The following is a 15383-nucleotide window of genomic DNA, read 5'->3' on the forward strand; positions in this document are numbered from 1 at the left end:
AGAGAGAGAGAGAGAGAGAGAGAGAGAGAGAGAGAGAGAGAGAGACAGAGAGAGAGAGAGAAATAATGATAAAAAGCTAGATGAGAGGCTTATTTGAACAAGTCAACAAAATATTACTTTGATTTAGAATTGTAAGAAATAGGATGTTTTGTTAATCTTTAAAGTAGTAGTTCCTTTCCACCAGACCATCATGAATTTATTGAGCACTGAGTCTGAGAACTCAGATAGTAGCTTTGGATTTTTAGGATAATAATGAAAGTTTCCATTTCCTTAAAATCCCCTCCACAAAATATCATATTTGCCTACTTCCTAATTGTTTGAGAATGTATGTTCCTCTTAGCTCTAGAAAGATGAAATACATTTGAGCCAATGTTTTGAAATCCGAGTGGATGATAAATACATCTGTAATCTACTGATTTAGATGGCATCAAACATACCCACAGACTTGAAATAACTAAGCTTAATTAACAAATTTACTTCTTGCTTTCAGCCCAAATTATCTCAGGCTCTCAGGGATAATATAGGATGTTCCTAATATAGTATATTCCTTTTTAAATTTATGTAGTATAGGGTATTCCTGATATAGGCTCTTTTTAAATTTCTAAGTGTACCTTTAGTTTGTCAACCCACCTTATTTAAAGACCAGAATAACAAGTGCATTAGCAAAAGTCAATGCTAAAATCCCATTTTATAGGAATAGGATGGTTCCTAAAACGTGTAGATCAGTCGACATGATTTGCATTTAGTTCTTATTCCTAAACAGCATTCGCGAATATCAGTGCTCATGCAGATGTCATGCTGTGCTCTGACTTGCTCCCATCAGAATCCCTCTTCTTTAGCCATCCTACCTAGAGTGGGAGAGACAGCCTAATTACAACCTGAAACTGTTCTCTGAGCTGTAACCATCCTATCCTCTGCATCTGAAGGGAAATAAAAAAAGCAGCAGGTAAGGTGTTGGTGGAATAACGATTGGTTTCTGTGTGCTAGCATGGTTATTGGTAGATGAAACATGAGGTCAAATGATTGTCCCAAGTCTGTCCAGTAAGTAGTAAGTAGTTAACTGATACTCAAGCTCAGGTCCTTTTAATTCAAAGCCCACATTATAGTAGTAACAACAATGATAAATATTTACTGAACGCTCACTGTATTCCAGGCATTATGCCAAGCCCTTTACACACCCTCAATTATGAAATTTATCACAGCCTGGTGATGTAAATATTCTGATCTGCATTTTATGAATGAAGAAACAGACATCTGATTATATCTGTGTAGGAAAACACCTCAGATACCATTAAGATAAAATTTCACCACTTATCATTTTCCTTGTCTGTTCCTTCTATTGTTTATTCTATTCTTTATTCTTTCAAATTGTAAATTTAACACCACTTCTGCCTTAAATGGATGGTGGCTCAATTGGCCTGGAAATCTGTATGTTTTTAGGAGCAGTTCCAGACAATTTGAAGGACATGAGCCCTTGCCAGAGAATCAGAGCGGCTGCTTTTAGTAGACACTGAGCATCCTACTGGAAACATTTCTGTCTAAGCGTTCCTGAGAGTCCATCACAGAACCGGGGGGCGGGGAGAGCAAAAACGAGAGGGGCATTTTGGAGTTGAAAGTCACTGAGTGTGCGGTTTTGCTATCAAAGAGTGGCCTGATCACTGCATTTAAGGAGCCTCCACACACCTAGGATCATGTCCTATGGTCCAGTCCGGCTGATGGGGAGGGAAGGTCAGCAGTGCTCCAGGCGGGTGCACGAACCGTCAGGATGGCAGCAGGCTCAGTGGTTCCTACAAAATGAAGACTCAGCCAGTGCCTGGGAACGTGGAAAAGTGTGCTGCATTGAGAAGAGTGGCCTGGTGATCGTGAAAAGGATCTTCAAGTTGCTTTGCTTTCTAAGGAAAGATGTCAGGGCATCTGTGCGTAGTAAACTACAGAGAGGAGGGCAAACCAAGATTTGAGAAAGATGAGCCATTACAAATTCCACCTGTCCCAGCAAAGCCCACACCGTTGGTCCTTGAAATACAACATCCTCTATAGCCCTTCCCAGGTGAGAGAAAGCATCTTTTTTACTGGGCGGGGCTGGGCAGGGCTATGTCTGAAGGCTGACAGCTCTCAGTTCCTATACGTCCCCAAAGTTGAACCTGCAGGAATGACAGCTAAGATTCCTGGGTAGTCCCATCGTACTGAGAGGTCTAGAAATCCAAGGCAGTGTTAGCACAACTAAGTGAAAAGAAAAGTATTGCTCTTTCAGTTTGGGCAGGGAGCAGAAAAAAGGAGAAGAAAATGTTAACCCTGTCCGTGGAAACAGATGCGTGTCCAATTTCAAGGACCAAATCTTGCACTCTGGAGATAAAAGCTAGAGGTTAATAGGACTCTTATGAAATTCATCTGAATGTACAGAATGGTGTGATGATTAGTCAAACTTTGAAAATTTACATTTATATATACATACATGATTAAAAAGAACTTCACCAATAATATTTATGCTGGTTGACTGGCTCTTTCTGAAAGTACATATGGATTTTGTGTTTCACATTTTTCCAAATCAGGAAAACTAGTATTTCTACTAATGCCAGCTAAGTCACAGAAGTATGATATTTTTAAGCATCTGAAATTTAAACAGTTCTTTCAGCACCAATTGCTTTTAAAAGTGAAAAAAAATTTTAAAAGATACATTTTAAAACATCAGTTATTGAAAAGATGCATAGAACCCAACGATGAATGTAACTGTACTGTACCAATAAACTCAATTAAAGCTGAAAAAAAAGAAAAGATGCATAGATATCATGTATGTTAAATATACTACATTTTAACAATTTAATGAGATAATACATGACCTTATATAATCAAACTGTAGACTATGCCTACGGTCTGGTAAGGAAACTAAATGTCACTTTAATTTAATTCACTGCTTTTACTAAGAAATGTAACAAAAACTGAGAAAAGAGAAAATGGTATAAAATAAACATACATGTCTTTAGTATCCTACAGTGTCCTATGTTTATTTTGCATTCAATTTGATATTCAGTTTTAACATGTACAAATACCTACTGGAGAAGAGTTTTACTGATAATTTTGGCTTGTATTTTTCTTTAAAACTATAAAGATATTGAAAGTTTAAGCTCAGAAGTACATAATCAGCCAACCCAAGTCCTACCAATTCTGACTTCTGTCCTTTGTTTATAAGTGGATTTAAAATGAAATCTGAACTTTCAGTAGAATATGCATAATCACAAAAGAAAAATTACATGACCCCTATTTATTTATATCTTTTAATATATGGATACAAACATCAAAACCTTGAAACCCTAGCTCTCTCATAACATAATTAATTTTAAGTTAGATCACAGCAGTGGACAGAATATAGGGCCTGGGTAACTGAGTGAAAAATTCATTTATTATATCAGATTCATCATATTTCTAACTCTTGGGAAGGTGGTCACAAGATAGTTAAAATGAATCATGATACAAACGAAATGGAAAAGCCATGGACTTACACAATTTCACTCTTCTAAAACTATTGTTTTCTGCTTTTTCATCCCCATTGAAAACAGAGCTATTTTTAACTTGAAATATGCATTTGAACATAAGTCGAAAAGATGAACTTATGCTTCTAAGGAGGCTATGGCCACAGAATAACAAGGCTAGTAAAGTAGGGTGGAAGACCGTTCACTCTGGTTCTGCCGTCAGCTTTTCATCCTTGGCCGTTAAACTTTGAAAGGTTTATAATTCCAAGCAACCCAACTTAAACACAGACTTTTAAAAAATGACCACTGAGGTAAAACAATACACAATAAGATGTTATTTTTACTTCTTTAGTAACAAGGGTAATGCAAGTCCATTTAATGAACCAAACAGTATCTAGTTACATAGAGGGAACATAATAGTGATGGTTTTCACCACTCTCACTCCCAAATTCAGTTCTCTTGAATGTTACCTGGTGCTGGTCTTTCCCGCTTTTCTCTTATCACCCAAATGCACCCATTTTCTTTGCTGTGACCCTCCACGCCCCTGGCCATACCTCTGTCCTTACTGGACAATGTGGCTTGTGTTTCCCATCAATCCGCATGGATCGCACTCCAGCTTTGTAAGGGACAGTAACCCACCTCATGTGGATGTGCCATTATTTATTCAATTCTTTTAAAATTTATAAGATTAAGGTTTCCTTTTTTACTATCGTAAACCATATAGTATGATAATCCTTGTATATGTGTACATTTAATTCTGACTATTCCTAAAACTATTATTTGTGGGTCACAGAATATGCACATTTTAAAATTTAGTAGATACCAGTAAATTACTTACAAAATTTTTTCTCATTCCTCACCAAACCTGAGTATTGTTTCTATAACTCTGTCTCTACATCTATACTTGTAACTTTCTGTGCATTTGGGTTTTGGGAAGAAAAGCTGTGTTCTCAAAGGTATCTCTTTCCTATCTGAGGGCCTCAGAAATGATCTTTTACTGAGGGCAGGCTGGCAATCTTTGACTAGTATGAGAACCTAGTATGAGAAAGAGATAATCCTTAGAAAATATATTTGGAAAAAGTCAACAGTAACTACTATTCAGAGAAAGAATTTAAAAAAGCTTTCTATCCTAGTGAGCAAAAATTATGAAATGCTTCATCTAGTAAGCTGCTATTACATTCTGATCTAAAAGTTGATGTTATTATTTCTCCCATGAAACCATAATTTAAAAAATGTCTAAATCACCAAATGGTTTCCCGTAATCATTAAAAGTGAAAAAAAATCTGTAACAAAGGAAAAGGTCCAGTCTCCAACCTCCTTAATTTTACAAACAATACCATATCTTTAAAATGCTGCTCTTTAGCGATGGATCAGCTCAGATGCTCAGAAATGTTAATCAACCCTTTTCTTCAGGTGACCTTTCGGTAGTACCAACCCAGGTGGCTTTTAATTATAGTCCTTAAATCTAAGCCTTCCTCTCTGTCGTTTTCTTTCTCCCTTTCTCCCCCCTCACTTGCCAGCCCCCGCCTCCCCCACTTTCTTCCTCATTAAGCCATAATATGAATGTGAAAGCTATAAGTGAGTTTTTCTTATTTTTAGACACACCAGGGTTATAGAACCTGACCGAGTAATAGTGTTTACAAAAGTTCAAGGATCTAATTTCAAAGGGAAAAATGTGCTTTGAGTTTAGATTCTTGTAGAGGGTATTCACAGCAGGAACTAGAGAAAATGCTTAAAGGGCCACATATAAAACCTGCAGCCTGAGATCTTCCTTTTACAACCAAAGCACCATTCCTAACAACTATGCTATGGAACTGATCAGAAGAGGAATAATTAGTAATAGTCTTGGCTCACTTTAAAACTCTGTAGGCAGATTTATTCCTAAAAAAGCCAAGAAAGGTATATTCTGCTCTGTATCTAGGACCTGCTTGCTGACAGAACATGTTTCCTTTATATTCTTCTCTCTACTACTAACAGGAAGTCTCTATGAATGGTCTTCAAGACTTAGTATCTGGGTTTTCTCATAAAAACCATTAATTTGCCTCTCAGGAGTGATAAAAAAGAGAAAGGAAATAGCACATCTAAATATTAACATGGCTATCTTTTAAGTGATGGGAATGTGCATTACTTTTCCCCCCTAACATTCTTGTTCTCCAAGCTTTTAAAAAATATGAATATATCATATTCTGATGAAAACGTGACTCAAAACATACCTGCCTGATAATTCCTGAGCTCCTCTTTACGCTCAAAGCTCTGTTGCGCTCAACAAGATCCCTGTTTAAACTCTAACACACTCCGGGCTTCCAGTTTCCTGTGTAGCTTTTTGCAGTACAAGTTATTCCCACTGACTTATTCTTGTTTCTGTCTCGTTCCCAGGATGGTGGTTTGAGGGTTTTCCCCTGTATATGCCCCAACGCGCATGTCTCTGCCCAGAGGACAAACAGCTAAGAACAGAGGAAGTTGTGCCTGGTGAATTTTTAAATGCAGGCATTTCTTTGAGTGCACTGAAACTAAACCCAATTCCTTTAAAACATACTTGATGAAAAGAAAAGAAACTGAATTTCAGCCAGGAAAGATTTATAAATGCTTTTGAAAGATACCAGAAAACAGGTTACTCAGGGATAATGTCATGAAATAATAATAATGTGAGGATATAAAAGGGATTGTCACAAGCTATACACTCCAGACCGAGAAGGAGCCTCCACTGTGACTACAGGGGTCGTCTTGTCTCCTACAGATTGTCACCACTTTGAGTGTGTGTACGTGTATGTGTGTGGAGGGAGAGAGGGAGAGAGAATTGACTATAGAATTCCATATTGTTTACAGGGTGTTACATAGAATTGTGCTTACTAAAAAAGTGTAGATACCTTCAAGTCATATTTCAGGTTCAAAATCTCTCCGATATTTGATCATTTGTACAAAAATTAACTTTTGCTGGTAGTACAGAGAGCCAAGGAGACTATCTGGATTCTAACTGATAAAGTCACCAAGATGATCAGGTAGGCAGAACTGAACAATCACAAGACACTTCACAGGTGCTCCTAACATTTCTAAGATTCTGCTTAATGCCACAGGAGTACCACCATATGCAAAGAGAAATCTGGTGCTTAAGTGAATTTGCGAAGTTCTGGGTTAAATACTATGCATCTTTATCATTATAAGAGGATCACAATACTCAGAAATGTTAAAACTGAGATGTGCATTTTGTCTTTCTTAAAGGCAGATGGATTCTGACACCTGCTTTTCCCAATTTTGTTTGTCCAGATGAGTTTTCAGAGGGGAGCTAAGCAAATGTTACATCGTACAAAATGCTTAGGTTGAATTTTTCTATAACCAACTATAGAAAAAAAATTTAGTTTTCAGATTCTAGCCTAGCTGGAAATGAATTTATTCTTGAGTCTGGGTAACTACTTTCCCCGAGTTCATAGACTTTTTAAGGTCATGAAAATTAATTTACCTTACTAAAAAGTTACTGTTGTATGCTGCATTGCACAACAAAAAAGAATCAATTTGGGATTTTAAAAATTGATAACATTATTTCAAAATATATATTTTCAAATACAATTTTTTGATACACAACCTTGACATTCTTAGATACACTCTTGAAAATCTAATGAGCTCCTGAAACTTTATTCAGCTAAAATTACAATCTCTTTAAATATTTGGAAAGGTCATTTTTGATGCGATGAATTATAATTTTGGCAATTCCTATTGTACAGCTGTTCTCAGGAAATACAATGCTGCTAGTGGTGTAAACAACATATTTAATCTGATTCTCTGGAGTTTTCCTTGTTAAATATCCTTCAGAAAATGCTCAAATATCTTGAGTTGGTATAGTTTTCTTCCTACAGGCTTAAGCAATACCTTTGTTTCATAAATGTTTAACACATACTGCTGAATAATAGCCTGCCGGGAGCCAAGGACACCCACCCTGCTTCTAATAGAGCAAAAGCAGGCAAGGAATTCCTCAGGAGACACTTCCAGAGAAAAATTACATTTTTAAAGAAAGGTTCTTGGTCTCATACTCTCTACTATGTTCAATGAATGTAAACAGAACTACCCAGATCTAAAATTGTCTAGAGCACAGGCCCAGTCATATAAACACAAATATGTACACAAAATAACACTTAAAATACACATAGATAATTTAGTTTTATTCCAATCAGTTTTCTTATTGAACAGGTCAAAAAGTCAATTTCCAGCAATTTCTGACAGTTCAACTTGCAGAGATCAAAATGTCAATCGTACTTGTAATTTGGGGGTTGATAATGATTTCTATTTAGGGTGTTTATTTTCTAAACTGTTCCACTTATTTCCAAATTGTTCACTAGTACTCCTTGGTTTAAAAAATATTAATAAAAAGAAGATAGGTATATAGGCAAAATCATGTACACCGTTAGATTGTTTATTGGAGAAGAGGGAAAGAAACAGAAGGCAGGCCCTGGGCTGTGCTTTAGGGATAATGTATACGCAGTGCAACATCTCACTACACAACCGGTGTGTATAAAAAGATCCTAGCTGACCAGAGTTTGGGAAAGAAGCACTTGCTCTTTTCAGCGTTAAAGCACTGCCTTCATTGTTGGCCCAAGTCATGGAGAAAAATGGCACCATGGATTATATTTGGGATTAAGCAATATGGTAACAGAGATGGATTCTTGTATCACTCATGTTTTATCCTTCATCTTTTCCACTTAACGTATTTGACTCACTTTAGTTAGAGCAACCACATTAAAGGTTTTGTAAACAACTGTGGGAGTGATATACTGACTGTGTTCTGGTGAGCTAAGCAGTGCATCTGAAAGGCTCCCAACTGGTATTTCTACAATAGAAGCACTCTGGAGGGCCCCATACTCCCAGTGGCAGATCAGCAAAAGGAAAGGAAGGGGTTTCAGAGTTAAGCCAAGGAAGAAGTTCTTTCCTGATTAATAGCTGACATTAATTATGAAGATGACATTGTTTTCTGTTAGCAAGACCCTCCTATGTCTTAGATTTCAATGGGAACCTGTAGAACAGAGTGCCGATCTCATGTTTTTGTGAACATATGAAATAAAACAGTATACATAGAGTTTGTACAAAATATCTGGCACATGAAAGTGGTCAGTACCTGGAAGTCACCGCTGTTACTGAATGAGGATGCACCCAAAGTGCAAGATCAATGACAGTATTTTTCAAAATGCACTTTTCCTTTATCTTTGGAATATCAGCTCTAGCTGTAAGCTCCATGCCTGGCCCATGTACGCTGTACAGAAATAGTACAGAGATGGCAGTGCTGAGAGCACAGACCTAGGCACAAACGATGGACAAATCCCCAGGGGCAGAGATGGCCTGGAAGAGAGAACATCAAAGCTCCTAAAGTAGTTTTGGGACATTTATTCTCACACTGGGTAAATGAGAGAGGAAAGTCAAACAAAATTACTTTTATTATAGTAACAACAACAGTTTTGAGAGCACTTTTCATAATATGAGTGGGAAAAGAAGAAAATTATTAGAATAAAATAAAACTTCTTGTTAAAAACACATAAAAGCTACAAAATAAAACAAAAACCAGAATTATTAAGAAATATGTCAAGAAAACAATAATTGTTTAAAAAGTATTGTTTTACTTCTTCCCATTTCATTGGGAACTAGAAAGAAAGAAAAAGAAAGAAATTTTCAAGAAAAAAAGAGCACTTTTATTTGAATATAATACCTTTCCTGCCATTTTGATTTTTAAAATTCCATTAATCCTGTGTGTTTTAAGTATTCAGTACTTTAAAAGATATGTTCTGGATTTCTGAAAATCAGACACTCATTTGGAGATTTAAAAATACTCTGAATTTTAATATCTTAAAATCCCTAAATTCATTTCCACGTTTGTGTGATGAATTGTATTAGTTATATGAGAAAATGCACATTTTGTTGGATAAACTAAAAGCTACATATTTTACCAGCTAAAAGAAGCATGAATCATTGGGAATCTAAGGCACAGGAACAGAAAAGGCTTGGGAACTTCAGTCCAGAATTTACCTTTCCCGGGACTACTCTAAACATGTTTCGTGAAAGCATTATAACTGCAGCAGTTATTTACGCATCTTCCAATTATGCCCTGACAGCTAATATCCTCACGTCACACATATGTTCGATCTTTAAAGGAGGGTTTTACTTAATGTTTCAGGTTGCATACAATACTGTTCTTTTGAAACTTTAGGGTGTTCATCCTAATGATGTTATCCAATAGATCTTTCAATCCTTCCACTTCTATGAGGTCAATATAATTATACATGTATCATATATACGTTATATAATTATCCAATATATACAAAATATAATTATACATTTTTACATAAGCACTTTCCTAGCTTTTGCATTTTAAGAAAAGTCAGGTTCTGATGGATTATTATTATTATTATCATCATTTTTTGTACTGGGGATCAAACTCGGGTCCTTGTGATTGCGAGACAGGCAGGGGAACCAGTGAGCTAAATCCCTGGCCCTGACAGATTAATGTTTAATAAATCTAACCAATCAGTTTGAATCACAAGACTCTGCCTTCAGAAAACCACAGATGTGAGGATATTTGAACTACTCTGCTCATTTCTTGTTTTCTTATATGGGGTGTTGTGATCTTCTTAATTATCAGTGACAGTCTTTCATGTGATTAAAGACTAGAGTCAGTGGTGTGGTGTGAATGTATACATACACATGTGAGAGACAGAGAGAGACACAGAGAAAAAACCAGGTGAGACACAATGAGTGAGAAACAGAGCAAAGCCCACACACACGCACAGAAAAAGATGACAGGGAGAGAGACAAAGGTAGGCAGATACACATATATACCATGACAGACATTTGTTTTTCTTCGCCTGAACCATTTACCATGTGGTACTTTCGTTTTCATCCCTTGTACCTCACAGAATTTTCATCATCTAACAGCCCATCATTTCTCCACTTGAGCCCTATACCTCTCAGGCTTCATCATGAGTGTGTGTGTGTGTGTGTGAGTGTGTGCGTGTGTGTACTGACTGTGAACTCTACTATGTGGTACTCAAACTTGGGAAATGTTTCAAATATGGAAGCTATGTGTGTGAGAATATTTTTATGTAATTACAATTGCTGTTTTTAAATATTTGCAAAGATGTAATATCATCTTAAAAAGCTTTTTTATTAGTACATATTTGTGGTACATAACGATCACATTCATCATAGGGAATTTGTATTGTACATAACACATCCTAATTCTTTGTTTTTGCTCCCTTTGCCTTCCTTGAGACCATAATCTTAAAATATATCAAGACACACAAGTTAAATATCACATTCTCTTGTGTGAGAACCCCGAAGGAGAAAAATAGAGGAAAGATACTAGGAAGCAGGAAGAACTTAAAAAAAAATCTCATGCAGCAAATCGTTGCTCTGAAGTTGCTTGTTGTGCCCGACATCATTAGTCCTGCCATGGAGATAATGCTAACAAAGAGGAGAGGCTGTGGATAAGCATGTGCGGCCTCTGCCTGGATTTGTCTCAGCAAAACCTTGGGCTTGAATGATCAAATCTCTCCACTCCTCATTAGGTCCTACAAAGTGTGCTGGGAGACTCGCATGGAAAAGGGTGAGGAGCCAGCGCAAGTCACATATGCTTATTTTGTAATATGTTAGGCAGTGTTCTCCTTGTCTTGATTTTACATCCAACAAAGATAAATAACATGTATGTTTAGGGCTTACACATTCCAGGCAGTGCTCACGAAATGGTCACAGCAGTTCTACGGCGAGGGGGATTATCAGTTATCATCAGGCCTCTCACTGAAAAGGGAAAACTGTATCCTCGGAAAGTTAAGTAGCTTCCGCAGGATGGTCCGATTAGTTAGGAGCAGTGGCAGAGTCTGAAGCAGACCGGCTGAATCCATAGGTGGTGCTCATGAAAATTAAGCTCCTCACACAGCTGGCTGGGATTGGGCCACCTTCCTCACAAGTAAACACATGTTGGGGTGAACATCAATAAGAACTGAGAGGGTGGTCAGTAGGCTTTGGGGTGGGTCTGTAGAAAATGGGGAAAGGAAGCCGAGAGAACAAAACGAGAAATTCCTGACTTTTAGGAGTGTTATAACCGTACCCAGTCCAATGCACACTTTGCAGTGCGCAATCCAGTGAGGTGGGCAGGAGATGAGGAACAGGCTGGTTCCTGTTTATCTGTGAGTTTGACTACTTTGTCCTTATCTGTCTGGAGAGGAAGGCATGCAATTTACAGGATGGCAAAAAGGATATTTTCTTATTTAAGAAAAAGTTTTAAAGCATAGTAGGAACTTTGAAAATTTCATAAAATTACCTAATGAAAATTAAGCAAAAGATGCATAATTATGGTCTTGTGGCATATGAATGAAAATTTTAAAAAATCTGGCAATATCTTCCAAGTATCTTCCTTATAGGAAGCTTGGAGCAATAGACATTATGATTATCCGCTGGATAAGATATAATAGTGAGATCAAAATAAGACCTAGTGTTTTCATCCCTGAATGTCTTTATGCAGCGAGAGAAACTGTCAAGCCCATGAACGCATGACAGAGACCAATTGGAAAAGCCACAGAACAGCCCTTGTTCTCCTTAAGATATCTTATGAATGAATCCACACTGAATAATTCATTTATGTACATGAGAATCTTACATATTGTACTTAGAAATATCACAATATCTTAAAATTGCTCTTCATTTTCATCAACATCCATCATCAATTTCTTAATTATAACCCATTGATAATACATTTTGATAGGTTTATCTGAATTTGTGACACTGTAGAACTTGCTCTAAAATTCTAGTAATATCATGAAGTAATTCCTTTGTTCTGAGAGAAATGACCTTGGCTACTTTTCTCTCAGGTACAAAAACAAACAAACAAACAAACAAAAAACTTTCACTTTAAATCTTGGATGTAGCTAACATTTCATGGGTTATCTACTCATATAATATTACACTCTTGAAGATTATATTGTACAAATCAGGATAACAGTGTATTAGATTTAATCAGTGTAATAGGTAAGAACTCAGTTTACAACCTATAGATTTTTCCAGAATTTTAACTTTGTGATCTTTTATTTCATTACAGTCATCTCGACAATTTTATTCCTTAGCAGGGGAAATAATTTTAGAATACAAATTCATTTGTTTTATTTATACAAATATTATGAGGGGATGTAAGGCATGACTGGTAATGTGTTATCAGAAAAGTAATGTTTAGAGTGTCCCCCAAAGATAGTTGACCCTTCAAGAGCGGCTCAAGGATGTGGATTTGGGGCTACGTAACCCACTTCTGCATGGTGTGGGCAAATGTGTCTTTTCTTTCTGGGCCTCGGCTTTCTTGTTTTAAAATAGATCACAATACACACGTGCTGCTGTGTGAACCAAATTGTTTTATGTACTTACGGGATTTAGAACTGTGCCTGGTAAAGAAAAATGCTATTTGTGTGAAGCTGTTATTGTATCTACATAAAACCACAATGCTTCATAAATATATCACAAATTAGGAAGCACATCAGAGAGAACTTGGTAACCAGGATGTAAGACATGGGACAATAATAGGCCATTAAAAAGAAATTACAGGGCCAGGAATTTAGCTCAGTGGCACTGTGCCTGACTCGCAATCACAAGGGCCTGAGTTCAGCCCCCAGTACCAAAACAACAACATCAAAAAAAGAAATTATAATTGAATATACACAAGATAGATGTATTAAAAACAAGAAGCAGAAATAATGGCCTCGTAGTTTTTGAAGCACAAATGCTAACATTAAAACTGACACATTCTGGATCATTCTTCTGAGATTAATTTTAAAGGATATCAAGATTAGTTTAATGATTTTGTAGGCAAAAAGTTGATTTAAACCATGAAAAATTACATGAGTTTCAGACTCTACTACTTTCAGACATATAAGTATATATGATCTTTTTCTAGATATTTATGAAGCACTACTGTATTAAAACAATCACAACAGAAAATACAAAAAAATTTTTCACCTGACACATCACTACAGAACGGATAAATAGACAATAAACATAAAGAAAAGATGCTTAATATCATTAGTTATTATTATTGGCAAATTAAAAATTATTGGCAAATTAAAGCCAGTACCACATTCACTAGAATAGCTAACATTAAATATACGACATAACAACGTTAGTAAGGACGGGCAACAACTGGAACTCTCATCTGCTGCGGGGAATGTAAAATGTCACAACCACTTTGACAAACTTTGGCAGTTATGTAAAAAGTTAAACATAAACCTAACATATGAACCAGACAGTCTACTCTGGTATTTACAGAAGAAAAATGTCATTTTTCCTCACAAACGCATATACGTGGATGTGCCCAGCAGAGTAACACTGGAAACAAGCCAAATGTCGACCAAGGTGAATGGCTAACAGTGGTATACAGACCTAACAGAATGGTACCATGTACCAAAAAGAAATACATTATTGGTACACACAAAGATAGTAACTGCACTAAGTGAAGGAAGTCAGATCAAAAAGACATTATATTACTCCATTTATATAAAGCTCTAGAAAATGAAATCTAATCTCCACCGATACAAAGCTTATCAGTGGCTTTAAGGGTATGAGCGGTAAAGCATGAGAAGTACAAAGGAGGGATGATGAAGGGTTACAGAAACACTGCTGTGCGTTAGAGTAGAGCACATGCTTGTTATCTGGCTTCTGTTGATTATTGCACATGTGTGAACATATGTCAAAATTTCAAATCTTACACTTTAATATTTGCAGCATACAGTACATCAACTATACATCAGTAAAGCTTAAACAAAAATCAACTGTACGTTTTAATTTATTTCATTTTATTTTATTTTTTTGGTACCAGGGATTGAACTCGGGTCCTTGCGCTTGCAAGGCAGGCCACTGAACTGCTGAGCTAAATCCCCGTCCCTAACTTATTTTATTTTTTAGAATCTTGCAATTTAAGTCAATAAAATAAGGGGAAACAATGTGATTCTGCCAGGAAAATATTTTTAATTGACTTGCTATCAATAGTATGCTTAATCTGTTTGTGAAGTACAAACTTCTTGGAGCAAACATTACCTCTAATATGTTTATATTGAAAACCTTTTCCTGCTGAAAACTTCCATATTTCCTCTCAGAATTAAGAAACAGAACACACAACTGTTGACCTTCTGATGTTTCTGGGAATGTCCTGGCTCAGGGTGACATTGTTATTTCTCTGTAAGGCAAGATGTGCTCAAAAGATAGAGAATATCCTAAAAAATGGAACTCACAGGGCTCATTGTTTTTGTCTTAGTATTCCTTTCCTTGTGAAAGTTTTCATGTTGCTTATTTTAGGACACACGGAAAAATCTAAATAGATGGAATATCTGGGAAAAAAAACCAGACCTGTAAACAAGAATTTGGTCAGGATGGCTCTTTTCAGAAACTATTTTGTTAAGCCTACAAAAGTCCATTTACACGATAAGTACACGGGATGTTCTCAAAAGCAAATACACTTTGAACAACAAAGGTGGTACATGTGGCAGACACCATTGGACTGGGACAGCAGAACACTGAGTCGTATGCCCCATCTACTAGTGTGCTTGTTAAGAAATCTTAGCCAATGAGAAAGTAATTTGGTTCATTTATAGCTAAACCACTTAAAAAATAAAACTGGATGTATGCATACTTTTAAATTTTACTCTAAGAAAATAATATTTAACATTGACTATGAATACAATTATATTTATTATAAAGTTAATAAATACAATAAAGGCACTTAGAACCTCATAAAGTGGGAACACAGTGTTGCTTATTAATAAATACTCTGGTACTTCTTCCAATAAAAAGACATGTTCCTTTTAAAATATATAAACTCTTAGGAAGAAATGGGTAGTTGCCTGGTGAACCTTTCCTAATCATAAACCCAAACAAAATAAAGCATACTTAAGTCATAATCATAAG

The 15383-nt window shown here is 36.2% G+C and overlaps 1 protein-coding gene across 1 annotated transcript in view; it reads right to left on the reverse strand.

The window, feature by feature from the left end:
* The window catches only part of Chrm3 (cholinergic receptor muscarinic 3), a 441472-nt gene that overhangs the window by 242560 nt on the left and 183529 nt on the right, over positions 1 to 15383 (reverse strand). The gene's annotated exons all lie outside the window — the stretch shown is intronic.

This window comes from Fukomys damarensis, unplaced genomic scaffold, assembly GCF_012274545.1.
Source record: "Fukomys damarensis isolate Sample0158 unplaced genomic scaffold, DMR_v1.0_HiC HiC_scaffold_10, whole genome shotgun sequence".
Classification (NCBI taxonomy): Eukaryota; Metazoa; Chordata; class Mammalia; order Rodentia; family Bathyergidae; genus Fukomys; species Fukomys damarensis.